General features: G+C 41.5%; 1 protein-coding gene across 2 annotated transcripts in view; it reads right to left on the bottom strand.

Annotated features, from left to right (window-relative positions):
* The window catches only part of STAG1 (STAG1 cohesin complex component), a 174,436-nt gene extending 152,840 nt beyond the window's left edge, over window positions 1–21,596 (bottom strand). The window contains exon 1 of one of the 2 annotated variants that reach the window (XM_070753086.1): window positions 21,512–21,596. The gene's annotated coding sequence lies outside the window, so the exon portion shown is untranslated. Of the gene's footprint in view, window positions 1–21,273 lie in introns of both variants that reach the window. The other variant, XM_070753085.1, reaches the window with a different exon arrangement.
* Window positions 21,597–23,518: the final 1,922 nt, after the last annotated feature.

The following is a 23,518-nucleotide window of genomic DNA, read 5'->3' as shown; positions in this document are numbered from 1 at the left end:
GGGGAGCGAGTTCGCTCCCGGACTCAGCACGAAAGCGCCGAGAGACAGCGCCCCCCGGACCCCCAACCCGGGTTTGGGGGGCTGCTAGGAAGCCCCCCATGCCGGCGGCAAACAGCCGCGCCGCCCCCAATCTTCGGCTCCTCGCTAGCGCTGTGGGAGTAAAAACACCATCTGCACATGCGCAGATGGTGTTTTTACTTCCGCATCGCTACTTCGCGAAAACCCGCTCGTTGCGGGGGCTCCTGGAACGGAACCCTCGCAACGAGCGGGGGATCACTGTAGAAGGATCTGGACTGTTAGTTATTAAAAAGAAAATTTACAAAGTATAAAAGGCTGTGTAATTTACTATTGTTAGCAGTTGGGCAGACTGGGAGAATATAGTGACTAAGGAATGATGATATCTCTGGAAAAATTGGAATTGGACTGACTGCCGAAATAACATGTTTCACTTTAATTTTGGACTTGAGAACTGTGACTTTAAAGTCATGGAGGGAATTGATTTTGAAGAATTTATTGATCTTTTTAGAGAACACCTTAATGACCTTAGAAGAGCTTTTGGAATTGAAGTTCCTTAGTATGGAAAGATGAAAACACAGGTAGAAAAAACGGAGAAGACAACAGAAGAAGAAAAGAGAACTGATGAAATTGAAAATAATGATGAAAAGGGAAAATATATGGACAATGAAATATTGATTAATTATCATGATGAATATAACGAGCCTTATAATGATTCCACTGGGGTTTACAGTGACTATGATGATTAAAATAGGGATACTCATAATGATTTCACTGGGGTTTACAGTAACAAAAAGAATGATATTAAAAATGATTATGTTCAGCTAAAAGATGGGGATTTTGAGAGGTACAAGACTGTAAAAGGTATGGGAAAAACTATATACATACACAAAACAGACTTAGAAAAGAACGCGAGGAAAGAGGAAGTTATGATTACAATGGAAAAAGAAAGAAAATGGGGAAATGGGGATGGAAATAATATAAATACAAAAAGGAAGTGATTGAGAAATTGAAAGGAAATGGATGAGGTTGAAATTTTAGGGTGAGGTTTCTCTTTTTTTTCTTTTTTTTTTACTATCACCATCACCCTATAGTTTACTGTGATAAGGTTAATTGTTTAGAACATGATTTATATTATCAATTAAGAGTAGTGAGTTTTCTGTTGTATTTATATAAATGGATACTATATTATAGAATGATTACGGTAATTGACAATGGTGATATTAACTTTTAGCATGAATGTAATTTATTATTAGTATTAAAAGTGAACATTTAAAAATTAGAGAGGATGAAAATGGATTAAATGAAAAAAACCCTGTGATTGTTTTATTATGTCATACATGAAATTGACAGAAGAAATGTTAATTGCTTAGAATGTGATATATATAATCAATTTAATAATTGAACTAAGAGTGAGGGTTTTCTGTTTTATTTATATAGGAGGATAGCACCTTAATAATAAGATGAACGTATAAGGTGATAGGCTAATTTTTTTGATCGAATACAATTTATTATTAAATCTAATAGGTTGACAACTAAAAACTAGAGAGAACAACAATGGATGAAACTAAAAAATCTTTATGATGATTTTATTAAGTCCAGAGTCAACGCATCTGTCTACCAGGAGATTTTGGAGTACTTCATGCTTCCTCCCGCAGCTTTATGAGGATGCTGACTTCAATTTTCCAGCAGAACATGGCACCTGCCCACACTACCAAAAGCACCAAAAGCTGGTTGAATGATTGTGGGATTACTGTGCTGGATTAGCCAGCAAATTCGCCTCACCAAGCAGGAACTCCAATTTCCTCAACAACTGCTAGAGGTTAAGAACTTTGAGTTTTCTGAAGGGATCCGAAATCCAGGGAGCCTTCCGATGGGTCCTAGGCTTACTTGACAGTTGGATGCTCCCTCAGCTTATAGCAGGGCCTGACAGGTCTCTTCGCACCAAGCCAGAGAAATTAGAAGTGCCAAAGCCAACCCTTCATTGAAAAAACCTCAGGGAAACAATATTGAGCAGGCTCGTTCACACTGGCCCCTTTCAGAATTTCCTCTTGGCAATCTAGTGGCAATCTGTGCCTGCAGCGAGCTGAAGATGAAAGCTCTTTAGGTTGGGATTAAACCAGCAGCTCTGCCAGCCGAGCCCAGGAGCCAGCTGGATTAATTTTAATTAACCAGTCTCTATCGTGGAAGAAAATCCAGAAGTAGGTTGAAGATCAAATGGAAACATATCTTTGTCCTAGGTTAGACTGTGTCAAAAGCTGAGGGCTGTTGGTAAGGGAAGCATGTCCTCAAAGCTTTGACAGACTCAATCTAATCAGCTAGCAGACGAGGTCATTCTTGGATGCTATCTCCACCTCAATGGAGAATGGTGGGTTTTTCAACAAAGCAAAGGCTAGCATGTTATGTTATTTGGTTATACTATCATGTTTACTGCGTTCTATGCATTTCCTCCTATCCAATTATTTCTGGTGGTTTCAGAACACAATTTCAAATTCAAAGGAGTTTGGCCAATTTAATTATGGTGTGTTCTACAATCTGATGTGTTGTACAATATCTCCATATTTTTCTACATTCCTGGTAAACTTCATGAGACATGTTTGAACTTTGTCACCTTGGCCTTTTTCTGGCAAATTTTCTGTTGTTTTGGGGCTTCGAGTATTTTTAAAAATCCCCTAAGCATGGATCTATGTTGGAAACATACACATAGCTTATGCATGTTTCAGGATACAGGTAACCAACCAGGGAAACTTGTTTGTGTTTCTCTAGCAAGGCCTTTCTCTTGGACAGCAGGGTTTAAATTTTATTTTCTTTTGCTAATGTTCTCATTCTGTCAGTGTCAGTTTGTGGAAAAACAAGGAAGCTATGCAAAATCTGTGTGTTGAACATAAAGTAAGTATTGGGGGGAAATAGTCCATGATACTGACTGCTGAGCAACTTGCATTAAGAGGCTAACCTCAAATCCTTTTTTTCTTGAAATCCCATCTTTTTCAACAGTTGAAGATTCATTTTCTGACTGTGGGACTTTCAAATAGCTTGTCGGGGGGGGGGGAGTTCTATGAAATGAAATCAGCATTTGCATCTTAGAAGAATGAATAATCCAATTTCTCATATTCCTTTCAGCTAATATTTCTCCAAGAGCAAAAGGATACCAGGCTTCCAGCATAGGGAAAAAAATGTTGATTCAATATAGTTTCTCTAATAGCAGGAACATCTTTGGCTTGCTTCTCTGCAAATCAATTCTAAATGCCTGACTGCTGTTGAAAGGTAGAGGACAAAATCAAGCCAACAAGCGAGTCTTCGGAGAGGGGCGGCAAATAATAATAATAAATTACTCCAAAATAGGGTACCACCAGGCTGTTTTCTCCAATTTCTCTATTCCAGTTAAACCCAATGAAAGAAAGAAAGAAAGAAAGAAAGAAAGAAAGAAAGAAAGAAAGAAAGAAAGAAAGTAAGTAAGTAAGTAAGTAAGTAAGTAAATAAATAAATAAATAAATAAATAAATAAATAAATGCAAATGTCACCCAGCTGTATATCTCTGCCCAGGGCTAAACAGGAGATGTAGTGCATATACAAACCAATCAATTGTTTCAGAGATTAAATAATTCTACAGTGACTCTTAACTTTAGTTCTAACAATCCTTGAATCCAAGGGAACTTTGCAGAGCTTCATTCAATGTATAAATTATATCCTATTCTAGAACAGGATGTGCCAGTCACTAATATCTTTATCCGTTTGTACTTGGATTATCACAATATCCAGGAACTTCAGGTGGCACAAAATATGACCACTTGTATGCTCACCATACAATCGTGGAACTGTCACCTAATTTCATTGATGCAGGAGTTGCACTGTTTAATAGGTTTTTTCCAAGTGCAATTCAAGGTGCTAGACATTATCTATCATTCTTACAAGGCTCAGACAAGAAGTCAAGTTGGATCCGGCTCTGCAGTAGCTGGCAGCTGAAGGAGAGCCAGAAGAGAAAGCACTTTATTGTACCTGTGCAGCACTCGCCCCTCATCTGGAGCGGCGTGAGGAGTTGAGGTGACAGTTTGAGGACATCAAATCAGGTTACATTGATTGGTTTGGTCCTCCACAACAGTCTTAGTTTCTGACATGGGCCCTTGGGAAAATACCACACCAACCTAGTAGTACACAATTAAAATTTTTCAATTGCTCTGGAATTTTTTTTTAATTCAAATACAAAATAATTTCACCACTTAAGTATTTCAACATTTCACTTACTAACGCATATAACCTTCCTATCAAAATACAGAAAACAATTCCAACATTTAATTATTTCTCTACCATTCATATATATATCATACTTTTTTTTGTAAATCTTTCTCTTCCATTTTAGTAGCATTCTGTACAAAGATTTAAAGAGAGATTTTATTTCTCTTTCACAACTAGATCATCATTATTTTTGCACTTAAATGTACTCTTTCCAGTGCATTTTTGAAGTACAGTGTACCCTCGATTTTCGCGGGTTTGAACTTTGCGGAAAGTCTATACCACGGTTTTTCAAAAATATTAATTAAAAAATACTTTGCAGGTTTTTTTCCCTATACCACGGTTTTTCCCACCCGATGACGTCATATGTCATCGCCAAACTTTCGTCTGCATTTAATAAATATTTTTTAAAATAAACTTTAATAAATAAACATGGTGAGTAATAATCTGAATGGTTGCTAAGGGAATGGAAAATTGCAATTTAGGGGTTTTAAGTGTTAAGGGAAGGCTTGTGATACTGTTCATAGCCAAAAATAGTGTATTTACTTCCGCATCTCTACTTCGCGGAAATTCGACTTTCGCGGGAGGTCTCGGAATGCATCCCCGCGAAAAGCGAGGGAACACTGTACATAAGAGATACAATTCTAATTGTACCACTAATCATATATTCATATCACTATTTATTTTTTCTATTTTAAATAGTTCTTTCATACTTGACTAAATCTGGTTCAATATTTTGAATTATAACAGGACCCATAGGGCTAAAAATATAATATTCCACACACAAAACTAAGAGCTTTTCGATCTATGATTCCCCAGTTCAGGGAGTAGTGGGACTCAGTGATCCAGTCAAAAATGCAAAAAAAAAAAAAAAAAAGGTAGGATTATTTACATCAACTGTGATATCTATATATAGTGAGAGAATTAAAGAGCAACATGTGATCTTTCTCAGCCACAAATAGAAACCAGAAAGATCTCCCCTGCTGTTTCATTGTATAAGAACTTTTCCTTATTATTAGAAAGTCCCTCTAAAAAAATATCCTTCGACTGTTCTAAGGTTGGGGCCTTTTGACTCTGTAACTACTTGAATTGCTATTCAATTACTGTATAGCTAAAAATATCAATTTCTTCTCATTAGCCCTTTCTCTGCAGGAACCAAACTATCTATAAAAGCTGACTAGTTAGAAATATCTCATAGTATGCAGATGGGTTTTTACCAGATGCGATCTTCTTTTCATGTTTCACTCAAATGTCAAGTATTATGAAGTCCCTTTCTTTCTTTCTTTCTTTCTTTCTTTCTTTCCTTGCTTTCTCTTTTATGCCGTCCCTCTCCAAGGACTCGGGGCAGCTTATAATATATAATATAACAATATATAGCATCTTAAATCCAATTAATTAAATTTAAAATCTAAAACCCCCCTCAAAAACCATAAAAGACAATCATTCCCATTCAGTCAACTTACTCTCAATACGTTCATCGGCCAGGAGGCTAGTCTTAAAAAGTGTCCTTAGGTCTTAAAAAGTGTTGCTCAGTCTCATTTATTTGAATTTGCTACAGAACATTTCTGTTACAGGTTGAGATCCTATAAACCTTACAGTTCTGCCAAGGAACATTTATGAATTACCGTATCTTCTGAAAATGAAATATACTTATCTGACAAAATTAACTATGTTGGACAACCGTAAATGACACCAGTTTGATGTACTGGTTAAGATGCTGGTCTAGAAACCAAGAAACTGTTAGCTATAATATAAGTCTGCCTTAAGCATGAGAGCCAGCTGGAAAAACACTGGATCAGTCGCTATCTCCAGTCAATCTCAACTCATAGGGTGGTTGTTATAGAGAAAATAGGAGGCAGAAATATTAGGTATGGTTCACCTCCTTGAGTTATATATAAAAAGGGGGATAAAATTATCATTAATGGCAGCATTTCATATCTTTATTAAAATAGAAAGCATTTAGAAATCAGTATTACATCAACCAAGCTATTAGTCTATGTATTGTCTGAACTAGGAATGTCCAAACTGCAGCCCATAGATCAAATATGGCTCTAGACAATGCCTCTCAAGATAATAAAGAATATAAAAAATAAAGGTTGTTAAATAATGTACATTAACTATGTTATATATTTTATACATGGCCTGGGGTTGTGGTTTCCCTATACCCTTGTAGCTTTGCATCTGACTGCATATTTATGCTGAGCTGCGCCTCCAGGGTTTTGTGCCATTCCAGAGCCAAGGTATGCCATCAAGCACCTCAGTCATTTTGTGGCAAGCAAACCCAGTGTGTGTAAGTGTGTGGCTTGGAGTACCAACCCCAGAATGGCTTGGAGTAGAATTCCCAGTTAACCATCAGTGCCAGAATTGCTGTTCGTCAGTGATGTGGTCACATGATATTGTGCTTTACTACAACATGGTTAGTGACAGATATTTATTTTATTTTTATTTATTTATTTATTTTGTCATACAAATATAGTATTGTATTGTAGTATGTTTAACATAATATAAGTATAAAGTAGAGATAGAAAAGATAAAAAAGACATTTGGGCAGGAACAGTAGGCACAAAGGTGCACTTATGCATGCCCCTTGCAGACCTCTTAGAAAAGGGGAGAGGTCTATTGTAGATAATGTAAGGTTGAAGATTTTGGGATTGGGGGAAGAAACAATCTCAATTATGGGTGTAAATCTAGAATTACTTGCATAATTCAAATAAAGCAGTGAACATAAATGAGTTCCCTAGGATTTCAAATATAGGTCTTTCCAATACATTTGGTCCTCAATTTACAATCATAATTAGGATCAGAATTTTCCCTTAGCAAGGGAAAATTTCCCTAAGCAAAGCAGTTGAGTCACACTTGACTTTACAAACTTTTTGTCATGAATGTTAAGCAAATCAGATGTTTAGCGGATTATGTTGTCATTAAGAGAACCCAGCTTTCACCACTAACTTTAATTGTTGTTAATCAGTTAAGTAGGTAGCAAATGGAAATCATATGACTCCAGGACACTGCAACCATAAGTATTTGCTGGTTGCAGCGCCCACATTTTTATTATGTGACCATGGCAATGTTAAAACAATTTAAGTGCAAAGACTAGTCATAAGTCACTTTTTTTTCAATTGTAATTTCTAACAATCACAATCACTAAACAAATGGTTGTAAGTCAAGAATTTTTCCTTTTTAGAAATGAAAAACTAAACCTGGGATTACATTTCAGACTGTTATGAGCGGACTATGGCTTTGTTACTGAGCCATGGCAGCTCCCACCCACCCCAAAAAACTATAAAAAATGAAGGGTTAAGGAAAGCACTTAAATAATGTATTAGATCCTATTCTATGATACACAGCTGCTAATAGAAATTTTCCCCTAACAATTAATAAAGCTGTTTTCTGAATGCTCACATATCATTTGAAATAGCAAGTGTGGAAAAACCCAGTCTGCAATCTGTAAAAGAATTATGATGTAATAAATGTAGAGAGGCAGTGCAAATTTAATTAAAAGTAAACTCCACTGTGGCTTCAAAATATACTGAAACTATACCAAAGAGTTATCTAATTTTTTCATCAATATAAAAGTCACCTAGTATTCAGATACATTTTAACACTAATTAGAACATGGGTCTCCTATAAATTAGAAAGTAGAACAAAAACTTGGTAATAGATTTACAAAACTGGAGATTTTAGATTACTTATTTACTGTTACTTAATTACTCCATTAACCAACCATTAATTAAATGTTATTTTCCAGAAGTACATTTTTCATACCTTTCACTTTACAAAGAAGATATTTGCTCTTCAAAGTAGAAGGATTTTTCAATTTCTCAATAGTTTAAAAATAGTATAGCAGAGTTTTAGCTGCAATACCACCTTATATAGATTTCTGAGCCACTACAGCTTAACCTTAACCACTTTCTTGAAATCAGGATTCATTTGCAGTCCTAGCCCTAGTCCTGTGCCAAGGTAGATAAAAATAGATGATTTTTTAAAAATAAAAAATATGGGAATTTAAAAAATTTAAATTAGGTTTTTTTTTAAGCAAATTTTTTTAATTATTATTTTTATCAAATTTACTTTAATAAAATGCTTTTGGGTAAAAATCAATCTAAAGATTTTATTTATTTAAGATTCATTCATAACTTAGTTTATTCACCAGCTTATTTACTTAGCTAAGGCTGTATACTCTACTTGCTGTTTGTAAGTCAACAGCGGGTCAGAGGAGGAGGCGCTACGATAGAGATGATAATTGTTCTTTAAAAATTATGATTTAAATCAAGTTGATTTAAATCAAGCCTTTTTACTAGTGATTTAAGTCATGAGTTTGATTTAAATCAAATCCAACCTTTCTAGAGCATTGCATAGCGCAGTGATTGCTAACCTTTTCCGTATACAGTGCTGCCTGGTTGATATATTAATTCAATCTTCGTCCATTTATTCAGGCCCAGATGGATTTGGAGACCAGAACGGTCGGCAGTTCGGCCTTTCAAATCCCTAGTATAGGTCTCCTGTGTGAGCAGGGGGTTGGACCAGATGACTTCTAAGGTCCCTTCCAACTCTGTTACTGTTAACTGTTAACCACCAGGTATTGGAGCACCACTCATTAATTGGGAGGAAAGCCACTTGATGTCATCTACTAGACTGCTAGACTTGGGGGCCATTATTCCTTTGGTTCAGGGTATGTCACGTTAGTATTAAGGAAATGGTAATAACCATTCAGAAGGATAGGTCTGTGTCCTTAGCAATCTTAGCCAAGTTCCTAGGCAAAATGGTATCCACATTTGCCATTGTGCCATTCCCAAGACATCCAATGGTTTCTCTTGCCATTTAAGAGGTCCGGCAGGGGCACTTCTCTGATCAGGTTGAGCTACCGATGAATGTCATCTTGTCTCTGGCATGGTGGAGTTTCCATTCATAGGCAGCATATTCCGGGAGCCCAGTCAATTAGTCCTTACAATGGATGCAAGTTAACAGACTGGGGTGTGGACATGTCCACTCAGATGGTTCAGGGCCGGTGGGACGCTCAGGAACATGAGCGTAGCATAAATTGTTTGGAACTTTGGGCCATTCATCTTGCCCTACACCATTTCACACATGCTATCACTGGACAACACATCTTAATTATAACGGACAATATTGCTGCCAAAGCGCACATCAACCGACAGGGCAGAAACAGGTCCAAGTCTCTGATGGAGGAGGCGTGTCAGATTTCTCTATGAGGAGAACGCCACCTTCTCTCCCTTTGGGCAGATCATATATCCAGTGTAGCAAATGTGCAGGCGGGTTGGCTCAGCCAAGCCTCAGTGGACCATGCCAAGCACCTGTACCTGGTCTTGTTTCAGATGTCGGATGCCTTTGGTCTTCCGGAAGTTGACCTTCTTGTGACTCCGAGGAATGCCCAGCTTGCCCAATTCATGACCTGGTTCACAACCCTGGGAGCTGTGGGGACCAATGCTCTCTGGATACCATGCCCCAGGATTCTTCTGTATGCCTTTCCACCGCTTCCCCTCATATCGAGGGTCATACAGAAGATCTTTGAGGAGAAAGCAGAAGTCATTCTTGTTGCTCCTGTCCAGGCCGTTTGTGGACCTAATGAGCTGTTCAACCTCTCTGCCTTGGTTTCCTCAGCGCCCAAACTCTCTCAGCTAGGGGTACACCCGGACCTTCACTGGTTCAAGCTGATCACCTGGTGCTTGAGCAAGTCGCTCTGAAGAAGGACAATCTCTCCTCCAGTGTCATTGCCACAATGCAAGCTTCTCGCAAGCCATTTACCATCCATATTTACGACGCTACATGGCGTATCTTTTGCAAGAAAGCTACTATTGTTCCCTTGGAGGCATTGGTGAATGACGTTCTCAAATTCCTCCAAGATGGATTGGAGAGTCTTAGCCTGAATATGTAGAGATGCTAAGTGGCGGCATTAACGTCTGTTTTGTCTAGTGAGCATGCTGATTCTTTGACCCAGCACCCAAAGATCTGCCATTTCCTGCGGGATGCATCTAACATAGCGTCGCCAGTCATTGACCACTATCTTACATGGAACCTGGGAAAAGAACTGCTACGGGAGGCGACGTTATGTCATTTTATGTGTAAAGTGGCATTTTTGGTAGCTATTACATCAGCCAGGTGGGTTCCAAGCTGGCAGCCCTGTAGGTCCTGCCCGACCTGTGCATATTCCATATGGACCAGGCAGTTCTTCAACTAGATCCAGCCGTTTTGCTGAAGGTGAATACATGGTTTTACCATGCACAAGAAATTGTTCTCCCTAGCGTTTGTCCGCATCCAGTTCACCATTATGCGGTGGCATAAACTTGATATACAGCAAGCACTACATATTTATATCAAATGGACTGAAGGGTTTCACAAGTCTGTTTTTTATCTTTCCAGCCTTCTTCAGTGGGCTGCAAAGTGACACCTTCAACAGTTGGACATTGGATAGTATCGACTATCAAACGGGTATATGAGCTTCAACCGCAATTGGTGCTGCAACGTATAACGGCCCACTCTACAAGGAGTGCAGCTATATCAGCAGCATAGGCGACTCAAGCGCCCCTTGAAAAATGATCCCATAGGCAACTCAAGCACCCCTTGAAAAACGATCCCCCTTTGTGTGTCACTATAAAGTGAATGTGCATGCATCGGCCAAGGCCGCATTTGGGAGGAGAGTGTTACAGTAGGTCATTAAGGACTATTTCCTCCGCAACAGTAAGACTACCAATGTCACCCACCCATTTGAACAGCCAGCTTTGGTATGTCCCATTCTTGGATGCTATATCCACCATGAGGGAGAAGGGGCATTGGTCTTACTTGATACACCTGTTATCCAAGTACAGTAGTGGATATGGCATCCAGCCCCACCCACTGTGGTCAAAATCTGCTGTTGGCTTCAGACTGTGGCAGGAAGATATTTATTTCACTATGGCACAACAGAGTCCGTCACTTCATGTCTTTGTTTCAAGCTGTCAAGGACAGGACCTGAACAGCTTTGACAGACTCAGTCCAATCAGAGATTATGTGCTATTCAATTTTATTTCATTTCTTATACTGTACAATTTTTGAAAGAATGTGGGAGACTATGATTTTTAAGATAGTGTAAAAAGAAAAAAAATGTTAATTCCCTTTTTGTTCATGATTCTTATAGGTCTCCTAGGACCCTAACAAACCTTTAAAGGATCAGGTGTTTTAGAAATGTGGGCAGCAATTTATTTACTGCTAAAAATATTTTATTTAAAAAATTTAAAAATGCCTGGTAAATGTAATATCCACCTTTAAACTTAGTACAAATAACTTATTTTCCCAAAGAACAAAATTTTACTTTTATTTTTTCTCTAAATTTTCATTTACATATTGTGTTACTGCCTTATATTTTCATAGAAGAATTTTGAAAATATTTTACAATACTAGAAGAGTAATACCAATTTTCTATATCACAATAGACAGAACTTGTCCTTAATTAAACCAAATGACTGTTCATACCAGGGGTCGACAAAGTTGTTCAGAATCTAGGAGCCAGCCAAAAAATTTAGGAGCCAGAATTTTTTTTAAGCAAACTTGGTTTTTTGCCGAGTCTCCACCTGACATCGCTTTCACCCCCTCCCCCCTGGCGCAGGCCTGGCTCCGCCGAGCCGGCTCTGCTGTACTCCCGTCGGGATCCGAGGGGAGACCGTTAGTCAGAAACCGAAACAGAGAAGAAGGAAAGGGAGACCGGGCCGGGGACGCGGGTGAGGGGGGGAGGGGGGAGGAGGGGTTACTGGTCGGAAGTCACCGCGCACGCGGCCGGAGGAGGAATGAACAAAACCTCACGCCGGGAGGGGAGGGGCTTCCGCTTCTCTCCGAAGGCGGGTGAGCGGCCAAGATCGGAGCGTCTGTGTGCGGTGGGGGGGAGTGAAGGGGTTCGAGTAGGAGGCGGAATGGAGGCAAGGGGGGGAGGGAGAGACGCACGCAAGCGCAGGGGACGCTGGGAAAGCAGCTCGCTCCGAGGTTGATGGGCGGAGCTACGGAAGCCAAGATGTACCATTTCTGGGCGTAAACACAAGGCGGGAAAAATATACTGTATACCAGTGATTTTCAACCTTTTTTGAGCCGCGGCACACTTTTTATATTTACAAAATCCTGGGGCACACCACCAACCAAAATGACACAAATCTAATAAATAAATAAATAAATAAATAAATAAATAAATAAATAATAAATACATACATACATACATACATACATACATACATACATACATAAATAACCCCCTCATATATACAATCCCATGTAACATCCCCTTATAAATACAGTCAATCATCAATCATCCCTCCTGAAATTTATACCACTGTCTCATTTCTGGGTACTTCTCCTGTCTTTCCCCCTTTTCTCTCTCATGTTTCTCATTTCTCTCTCTTCCTCCCTTTTTCCCTCATTCCTTCTCCCTCTCACTTCTCCTCTTTTTCCATCCCTGTCTCTCTCCCCCCCTTATGTGTGTGTATGTATACACACTCCAACCATTTCCAAAACCAGTTGAGGGCTGGGTTTTTTTTCTCTTTTATCCTTTTCAAAAACAGGTGTGGGCTGGGGGGGGGGTTTCTTATTATTTGGATGCTTTTTACCATATGCTTCAAGAATCACCTCTCTCTCTCTCTCTTTTGTTTCTCTCTCCTCTCATTCTCTGCCTCAATCATTTTATCATTTCTCCTTTTTTCTCCCCTTTTTGTTCTCATTTCTCTCACTCTCCTTTCCTCTCCCTATCTGTCTTGCTTTCTCTCTCTCTTGCTATCTTTTTCTCTCTCTTGTTCTCTTATTTTCTCTCTCTCTCTCTTGTTCTTTCTCTCTCTCATGCTTTCTCTCTCTTGTTCTTTCTCTCTCTGTTGCTCTCTCTCTTATTTTCTCTCTCTCTCTCTCTTTCCTTTCTCTCATTCCCTCTTTCTCTCTATCCTTTCTATCTCTCACTCTTTCCTTCTCTCCCTCCCTTTCTCTCTCTTTCCATTCCCTCTTTCTCTCTATCCTTTCTATCTCTCACTCTTTCCTTCTCCCCCTCTCTTTCTCTCTCTTTCCTTTCTCTCATTCCCTTTCTCTCTATCCTTTCTATCTCTCACTTTTTCTTTCTCTCCCTCCCTTTCTCTCTCTTTCCTTTCTCTCATTCCATCTTTGTCTCCTGGGGCTGACTGCGCCTGCCCTGCACCCCCCACCACGGAGGGAAAGCATTTGGCATCGGCACCGCCAAACCCCCCCCCCCCTCCACAAGCAGCAAAAGCCTCTGCGACTGAGCCGGAAGGCAAACGGTGCACCCCGCCGCTTAGGCTTTTGCTGCTCCTGGAGGGGGAGGATTTTCTCCTCCCCGCCCCCCCGGCAGCCAAACGTCGCTGGTGCAGGAAAGCAGCGTGTTAAAAGGCGCGCTGCTTTTACGGAAAACAAACCCGGCTTTCCTGGCAACGGAGGATGACAAGCAGGAAGAAGCGGGGTGGAGCAACGCCAGGCTCAAGCAGGCAGCTTCCGCGCGTTTCTTTCAGCGGAAGAGGAGGAGAGGGAGCGGATCGGGTGGGCGGGGGCAGCGCCTTCTACTGCCGGCGCCTCCCCGCCCCCGCCCCCGCCCCCCCCCAGGCAGGCAGGGGAATGGGAACTGCGCGCCCATGGAAAAGGGCACGCAGGGGGGTATTTTGGGGTGTGCGGGTAGCGGCGGCGGGCAATAGCCGGGGGGCGGCTTCTGCAAGTGGGAGCTCCAGGGCTGAAGCTGAAGCCCTGGAGCTCCCACTTGCAGGAGCCACCTCGCGGCACACCGGTTGAAAAACACTGCTGTATACACATACAGTACAGCAGGCAACATTTTCTAGGCGCCAGACAACATTTTCTAGGCGCCACTGGCGACCAGGCGCCTGGGTTTGTCGAACCTTGGTTCATACAACAAACTAAACTTTCAGTTGAGGATAACACTAACACTAACCAACTGCATTTTTATAACTTTTTAGCTTCTAATGTTTTATGAACTCAATAGAAATCTAAGACTTGTCTGAAAAATTGTTAAGGTTACTATTACATACAGACTTGTCTAAACATATATTTCATTTAACTATCAGTTTCATGCTATTGTTTTGCTTTATGGTCACATCTCTTTTCTCTCTTTACCCTTCCCATTTTCTGCTGGTTATTTTCTCACTAATTCCTTCTGTTTTCAGAATTTCCTGGGTTCAAAAGTCACTGCTGAAAATTTTAGGAATTGAAAACTGCATACTTGGATGAGGCTAGAAAAAGTGAAATTAAGTGACTGGGTTATTGATACATATAAATCTGAAAATCTAAAGTGTATACTAAAATAATGAATTTAAAATGGTAATAGTGGAATAATTACAAAAGGAATGTATTGTATAATAAGTTATTTCTCTAGTTCAGAAAGTGAGGGGGGAAAGTGAAATCCACTATTAGTGAAGGTGTAATACATCAATGAAACCAAAGTGTAACTTTTGGCACAACTCAAGAAAAACTTAAAATCATTCCAATTCATATGCAAAATTTCTTTTTCAAATGAATATACAGTGTTCCCTCGATTTCCGTGGGGGATGCGTTCCGAGACAGCCCGCGAGTCGAATTTCCGCAAAGTAGAGATGCGGAAATAAATACACCATTTTTGGCTATGGACAGTATCACAAGCCATCCCTTAACACTTTAAACAGGGGTCGACAAAGTTGTTCAGAATCTAGGAGCCAGCCAAAAAATTTAGGAGCCAGAATTTTTTTTAAGCAAACTTGGTTTTTTGCCGAGTCTCCACCTGACATCGCTTTCACCCCCTCCCCCCCGGCGCAGGCCTGGCTCCGCCGAGCCGGCTCTGCTGTACTCCCGTCGGGATCCGAGGGGAGACCGTTAGTCAGAAACCGAAACAGAGAAGAAGGAAAGGGAGACCGGGCCGGGGACGCGGGTGAGGGGGGGAGGGGGGAGGAGGGGTTACTGGTCGGAAGTCACCGTGCACGCGGCCGGAGGAGGAATGAACAAAACCTCACGCCGGGAGGGGAGGGGCTTCCGCTTCTCTCCGAAGGCGGGTGAGCGGCCAAGATCGGAGCGTCTGTGTGCGGTGGGGGGGAGTGAAGGGGTTCGAGTAGGAGGCGGAATGGAGGCAAGGGGGGGAGGGAGAGACGCACGCAAGCGCAGGGGACGCTGGGAAAGCAGCTCGCTCCGAGGTTGATGGGCGGAGCTACGGAAGCCAAGATGTACCATTTCTGGGCGTAAACACAAGGCGGGAAAAATATACTGTATACCAGTGATTTTCAACCTTTTTTGAGCCGCGGCACATTTTTTACATTTACAAAATCCTGGGGCACACCACCAACCAAAATGACACAAATCTAATAAATAAATAAATAATAAATAATTACATACATACATACATACATACATACATACATACATAAATAACCCCCTCATATATACAATCCCATGTAACATCCCCTTATAAATACAGTCAATCATCAATCATCCCTCCTGAAATTTATACCACTGTCTCATTTCTGGGTACTTCTCCTGTCTTTCCCCCTTTTCTCTCTCGTGTTTCTCATTTCTCTCTCTTCCTCCCTTTTTCCCTCATTCCTTCTCCCTCTCACTTCTCCTCTTTTTCCATCCCTGTCTCTCTCCCCCCCTTATGTGTGTGTATGTATACACACTCCAACCATTTCCAAAACCAGTTGAGGGCTGGGGTTTTTTTCTCTTTTATCCTTTTCAAAAACAGGTGTGGGCTGGGGGGGTTTTCTTATTATTTGGGTGCTTTTTACCATATGCTTCAAGAATCACCTCTCTCTCTCTTTTGTTTCACTCTCCTCTCATTCTCTGCCTCAATCATTTTCTCATTTCTCCTTTTTTCTCCCCTTTTTGTTCTCATTTCTCTCACTCTCCTTTCCTCTCCCTATCTGTCTTGCTTTCTCTCTCTCTTGCTATCTTTTTCTCTCTCTTGTTCTCTTATTTTCTCTCTCTCTCTTGTTCTTTCTCTCTCTCATGCTTTCTCTCTCTTGTTCTTTCTCTCTCTGTTGCTCTCTCTCTCTTATTTTCTCTCTCTCTCTCTCTTTCCTTTCTCTCATTCCCTCTTTCTCTCTATCCTTTCTATCTCTCACTCTTTCCTTCTCTCCCTCCCTTTCTCTCTCTTTCCATTCCCTCTTTCTCTCTATCCTTTCTATCTCTCACTCTTTCCTTCTCCCCCTCTCTTTCTCTCTCTTTCCTTTCTCTCATTCCCTTTCTCTCTATCCTTTCTATCTCTCACTTTTTCTTTCTCTCCCTCCCTTTCTCTCTCTTTCCTTTCTCTCATTCCATCTTTGTCTCCTGGGGCTGACTGCGCCTGCCCTGCACCCCCCACCGCGGAGGGAAAGCATTTGGCATCGGCACCGCCAACCCCCCCCCCTCCACAAGCAGCAAAAGCCTCTGCGACTGAGCCGGAAGGCAAACGGCGCACCCCACCGCTTAGGCTTTTGCTGCTCCTGGGGGGGGAGGATTTTCTCCTCCCCGCCCCCCCCGGCAGCCAAACGTCGCTGGTGCAGGAAAGCAGCGTGTTAAAAGGCGCGCTGCTTTCACGGAAAACAAACCCGGCTTTCCTGGCAACGGAGGATGACAAGCAGGATGAAGCGGGGTGGAGCAACGCGAGGCTCAAGCAGGCAGCTTCCGCGCGTTTCTTTCAGCGGAAGAGGAGGAGAGGGAGCGGATTGGGCGGGCGGGGGCTGCGCCTTCTACTGCCGGCGCCTCCCCGCCCCCGCCCCCCCCCCAGGCAGGCAGGGGAATTGGGACTGCGCGCCCATGGAAAAGGGCACGCAGGGGGGGTATTTTGGGGTGCGCGGGTAGCGGCGGCGGCGGGCAATAGCCAGGGGGCGGCTTCTGCAAGTGGGAGCTCCAGGGCTGAAGCCTCAGCCCTGGAGCTCCCACTTGCAGGAGCCACCTCGCGGCACACCTGGCCATGTCTCGCGGCACGCACACCGGTTGAAAAACACTGCTGTATACATACAGTACAGCAGGCAACATTTTCTAGGCGCCAGACAACATTTTCTAGGCGCCACTGGCGACCAGGCGCCTGGGTTTGTCGATCCTTGCTTTAAACCCCTAAATTACCATTTCCCATTCCCTTAACAACCATTTACTCACCATTATTACTGGTATTCACCATTGAATTAGACACTTAGTGATCCTGATATTTATAAACATAATTATTTATTAACAATAATTATTTTTTTGTTATTTATTTGCAAAAATTATTAGTTTGGCAATGACATATGACATCATTGGGTGGGAAAAACCATGGTATAGGAAAAAAAACGCGAAGTATTTTTTAATTAATATTTTTTGAAAAACCGTGGTATAGGCTATTCGCGAAGTTCGAACCCGTGAAAATCGAGGGAACACTGTATTTCAATTGGCATTGTTGCATCTTCAAAACAAATAATTAGTAGCCACCATAAATCTTTCTTAGCCACCTCTATTCATATCAAAAGAAACTCCCGCAGGAGATTCATACTGTCCCCACCCTCCCAGCCTTTCCTAAAACCTTAAAAACGCACCTCTGTCGACAGGCTTGGGGGCACTGAATTTTAACATCAACTCCGGCTTATGATTGAATTAATAATGTATGTTAGCATAAAACGTGGATGATTTGGTTTTTTAAGTGAATTGGGGTTGTAGTTTAAAAATACAGGTGACTTACAACTTTTTGTTCAGTGATGGTTCAGTTACAATGGCACTGAAAAAGTGAATGACTATTTTTCACACTTACAATTATTGCAGCATCACCCATGGCCCTATGATCAAAATTCAAGTGCTTGGCAACTGGCATGTATTTATGACAGGTGTGATTTATCAATACAATGTGTGTGTGTGTGTGTGTGTGTGTGTGAGAGAGAGAGAGAGAGAGAGAATCTTTTAATACTTAAAACAGTTTGCAATTAAGTAATTTGAAGGTTTGCCTGCATGTAAGGGATTCTGTCTAAACATTAAAATCAATTTCAAAGAACCTTCTCTCTTATAATAGTGGCTCCTTTATTCCTGGAGTATTTTCCCAGGGCATAGAATTATTTTCCCAAGGATCTATAATTCTTTACAGGTCAATTTTGAACTGAGCACCAAAGCCTGTTTGCTTTATTTAGAATTTTCCTAAAAAGTTTTATGCTAACAGCTAATGATCCTATCAACTTTTCAAATTTTAATGTTTTTTAAATTATCAGATGTAAGCCATCTTATGATGATTTTGTTGTCACAAATAGGGTATTTTAACAAGCACGTTATAGCATAATCCTTTGCCTGCCTACTTGCAAATTAGTCGTATTAATCAAAAGCTCCAATGCTGCTCAGATAGCATTTAAATTATTGACAAATCCTAAAAAATAACTAAGTCAATCATATTGTGTTCAATGACTTATTTTCCTAAGACAGTGAATACTGAATATGTTTTTTCAAACATATTATCCATCCATAATATAAATTATCCATCCTGTATCCTTGAAGTCATCACACCATAAGATGAGAAGTTAGAATTTATTATTCCAAAGTAAAAAGCTACTCTTCCAAGAAAATTAAGTCAACCTGAACAAAATTATTCATTATTATGTAAACAATTTGCATTTTATTACTATTTAGGCACATAGTATTTGTTTTAATAGCTTAGTTACGTGACTCTAATGGAACAAGAAATATATTAATTCTTAAGCTTTTCAGTGCAATCTTACTAATTGCTACTCACAATAATGTCACAATCAATGTGTTTTTCAAAAATACTGAGCTATTAACAATATTTAACAATGTAGTCTTTGGGTGGGAATAATCATTTACATCAACTCTTTTTTCTCAAAACTTTGGAAATCTTATCCAGATGATGTGAATAACTCAAGGGAAATATCTTCACTATCTTCTACACTCATAAACTACAATAAAGGTAATCCAAAAATTGCTTATCAAAATAATTTCAGACAATATCAATATATTTTTATCTACCAATAATGTATCTGATTAAAGCATGAATAAGAAATATCTGACACATTCATTTATTTATTATTTATTTTATTTTATTTATATGTCGCCCCTCTCCGAAGACTCAGGGTGGTTTACAACATATAAAAGGAAACAATAAAATACAATGGCTAAATCCATTTACCAGTAATTAAAACTAGATAAATTAATCTAAAATCTCCAATTTTGTTAAAAATCAGTCATTCCCATTCAGACATCAACCATACATAATATTCGTCGGCCAGGGGTCCAAGATCTAATCGTCCCAAGCCTGGCGACATAAATGAGTCTTAAGATTTTGCAGAAGGTGAGGCGGGTGGGATCAGTGCGAATCTCTGGGGGGAGCTGATTCTGTGGGAGCCAGGGCCCCCACAGAGAAGGCTCTTCCCATAGGCCCTGCCAAGCAACATTGTCTGGTTGATGGGAACTAGAGAAGGCTGACTCTGTGGGACCTAACCGGTCACTGGGACTCATACAGCAGGTGGTCTCTGGCCCGATGCCATGTAGGGCTTTATACGTCATTACCAACACTTTGAATTGTGTCCGGAAACCAATCGGCAACCAGTGCAGTCCATGGAGTGTTGGAGAAACATGGGCATGTCTAGGAAAGCCGACCGCTTGCGCGGCTGCATTTTGCACGACTTGCCGTTTATTAAAAGTCTTCAAAGATTTCTTGAATAAGTATTATTATTATTATTATTATTATCTCTCATGTTTCTTGAATAATAATCCCCATTTAATCTCAGCCAGGGCCATTCTGTTAATATGAAAGTTTGTCTTGTGTACACACTAGCGGTTTTTAAAACAAGTTTCTTTCGATTATATATTAGAGACCTTGGGGGAAATAGTTTCTTCAATCAGCTTCTTGTCCCACAGCTTTTCCAAGTCTTGTGCAATATTAAAAATGGTATCCTGTAGTCTTCCCTGAAGGGACAGAATTGTTTTTCTTCCTATAACTTGTACTGTTGCTGTTGATAGCATTCATTTATGGCTGGCTCTCTCACGATCACTCACTTACTCTCTTTGCTAGGTGCCTGTACGAGAATCTAAGAAACATTCTCAAGTCAAAAAAGAGCCACAGTATAATATACAGGTAGGAAAACTCTTAAGCACAAAACTTCAGACACTTTTTGTCACCACCACTTGAGCAAGCACTCATTCCTCAAACATTCAGGAACTCTTAAACTTTGCTAGGATCAACCCCACTGCCTGCTAACAATGATTTTGTCCCTTAAAGCATTTTTTAAAAAGTAATCCCTCCAACCTCCACCACCACCACCCCACAAGATCCTAAGAGCCACAATCCCACCGGGGAGCAATTATTACTTCCAAACTCAAAAACCTCAAATCTTAAGATTTTTAGGCAACTCGTAAAATTCCGTCCAGACAGCCCCCTTCCTCAAAAGGGTCACCGCCGCCCCTCCAACGGCCTCCCACTTTCCGCCTTTTCCCCCCTCAACGCGGTGATGCTTTCGCGTTGCGGGCGATAAGAAACGGAGCCGACGATTTATTCGGTCCCCCCCCCCCGCGGGCACCCCGCTATTCGGTAACCCCTCCTTCCCGAGGTCCTCCTTCCCGCCACCGCCGCTCCATAAGGCGAGGAGGGAGCGGAGATGGCACCGGGAGAGTCCCTTTCGCTCAGCGCCGCCGTTCGGCCAAGGCGAAGAAGCAAGGAATGAGCGCTCGGGCGAAGGCAGGCCCTGCATGGGGGCGGGCACACAGAAGCGGGCTCCCGGCCCAGAAGAGGCGCCGCCGGGGCTACAAGCGAGGCGAAGCAGCCCGTGAGGGGCCGCCGCCCTTCCATTGTCGCCCGGGTCCACGGGGGAAGTAGAAGGGCAGGGCCAGGGAGGGAATGGAGCTGCCGAGGAGCGGTCTCCTCAGACGAAAAGAGGCGCCCGGACGGCCGTTCCCTCCCTCCACCTCTTGACTCCCGCCCGCTGGCCCGGCTCGAGTGTGTGAACAAGGGAGCGAGCGAGAGTGAGGGAGAGAGAGAGAGAGAGGGCCCGTTGCCCCCGCCCCTCACGCCTCCATCTTGGATCTCAGCCTCGGAGCCCTCCCCCTCCCTCCGCCCGCGCTAACTCTTTTTACCTCAGCTGAGGCAGCGCCCCCGGGAATCCTACGGTGCCACGGGAGATGGGTCCAGGCGGGCCGGGGCCAAGCCGGGCCGGAACGAACGGGCGGCGGGTACTGGGGGGCCGCACCTCAGTAGAGCTGCAATCCTAAACCGCCATCTGGCGGCATTTCCTACCCGCCAATGGCGCAGCCGCCGCCACCGCCAACCAAACCCAGCGCGCCTCCTGCCGACCGCGTCCGAATATTACATTACCGGAGCCCCGCCCGTCACTGAAGGCGCCCAAAAACAGCTTTCGCGCGAAAAATAGACGCGCAAGCGCAATTCTTTTCTGTCCCCAAGCACTCGCCGTACACCTCTCCGTCTGCGCGCGCAGCAGCTCGACCTCTGGACGGAAGTGGTTGACGTGATGCTTCCGTTCTTTTCCAGGGGTAGCTTTTTGTTTTCGCCATCTTTGCTGTTGTTGTTGTTGTTGTTGTTGTTGACTTTTGGGTAAATGACGCGCGAGTGAAAGCTTCCCCTTGTAATTTTTGTGCCACGTTGTCGTTCACTAGGTCAACCGCAGAGGGAGCTATAAGCTTGATGACCTCAAAAACAGACGATAACTTTAAACGTTGTAATGTAACTCATCAGTTCAGGAATACAAAGTGCTTATTTAAAAATTAGTTTGCTTTTAAATGGTTTCGGTATAAAAACTAGCAAAGAACTGCATAAAGCCAGCAGTACATTTTTTTGGGTAAAGGTAAAATTTAATGATGAAAAACATTTTTAATACTCATAATGTATATCTTAGCTGCCTTATTAAGCCAACTTAAAACAAAATATCTGAAAGCCATTTCAGCATAGCCTCTCCATGAAAAACATGTAAATAACAACTGGAAAATACAGCAATTACAGTATGCAAAATCAATCAAAGAGGAGAGCCATATAATACTGTTCCAAAAATCAAAGCCCTTTTTCAATTAAAATAAAACTACAGTATACATAAGTTGTAAAAGTTTCATTTGAAAAGATCAGAAACAAATTATTTAAAAAACAGGGACTTCTGAAATACACCTTTTCATTTTGGATATTACCGAAAGGCTGAATAATTTTTAAAATGGGACTGTGTAAGCTGTCTGATGATGCATCAGAATCAATGTTTTTTTAAAGAGCCCTAAGAAATGTAAGAATCCAAGATTATTCAGTTCAACCAATTCAATGGTGAAAAAAGTAAGGTTCTACATTTAGGCAAGAAAAACAAAATGCACAGGTACAGTATATGTGGTGCATTGCCCAACAGTAGCAACTGTGAGAGGGATCTTGGAATCCTAGTGGACAACCATTTAAATATGAGCCAGCAAGTGTGCAGCAGCTGCCAAAAAAGCCAACACAGTTCTAGGCTGCATTAACAGAGGGATACAATCAAGATCACATGAAGTGTTAATACCACTTTATAAGGCCTTGATAAGGCCACACTTGGAGTACTGCATTCAGTTTTGGTCACCACTGTGCAAAAAGGATGTTGAAACTAGAAAAAGTACAGAGAAGAGTGGCAAAGATGATTAGGGGACAAGAGGCTAAAACATATGAAGAACCGTTGCAAGAACTGGGCATGGCTAGTTTAATGAAAAGAAGGATCAGGGGAGACATGATAGCAGTGTTCCATTATCTCAGGGGTTGCCACAAAGAAGAAGGAATCAACGTATTCTCCAAAGCACCTGAGGGTAGAACAAGAAGTAATGGGTGGAAGAAAAGAAGCAATTTAGAACTAAGGAGAAATTTTATGAGGGTTAGAACAATTAATCAGTGGAACAGCTTGCTTCAGAAGCTGTGAATACTCCAACACTGGAGGTTTATAATAAGATGTTGGATAATGATCTGTCTGAAATAGTGTAGGGTTTCCTGCCTAAGCAGGGGGTTGGACTAGAAAACCTCCAAGGTCCCTTCCAATTCGTTGTTGTTGTTGTTATTCTTGTTAAGATACTGTATATCATGTCCCCAGTGCATGTTGCGTCCTAAATTTTTTTGGGGGGTGGGGGGGGTGTAGACTAATATTTTGACACTGATCCTGTATTTCGAGAAGTGTCAGATGATAGCCGTAATTTAAATGTTTTCAGATAATAAGCATAATAAAGCAATTTAAATTATCATAACAGTATACTGTATTGTTAAATTTAATGTAGACACAAAGTTAAATGGGAATTCTAGGGATGAAACTTTAGAAAAGGTAGTGTATGTTATCACTAGTCATAATAATCAGATCATACGTTTATTGGTAAT

Source organism: Erythrolamprus reginae, chromosome 5 (genome assembly GCF_031021105.1).
Source record: "Erythrolamprus reginae isolate rEryReg1 chromosome 5, rEryReg1.hap1, whole genome shotgun sequence".
Classification (NCBI taxonomy): domain Eukaryota; kingdom Metazoa; phylum Chordata; class Lepidosauria; order Squamata; family Dipsadidae; genus Erythrolamprus; species Erythrolamprus reginae.
The sequence above is the reverse complement of the archived record's forward strand: the minus strand, read 5'-3'. Positions and strand labels throughout refer to the sequence as shown.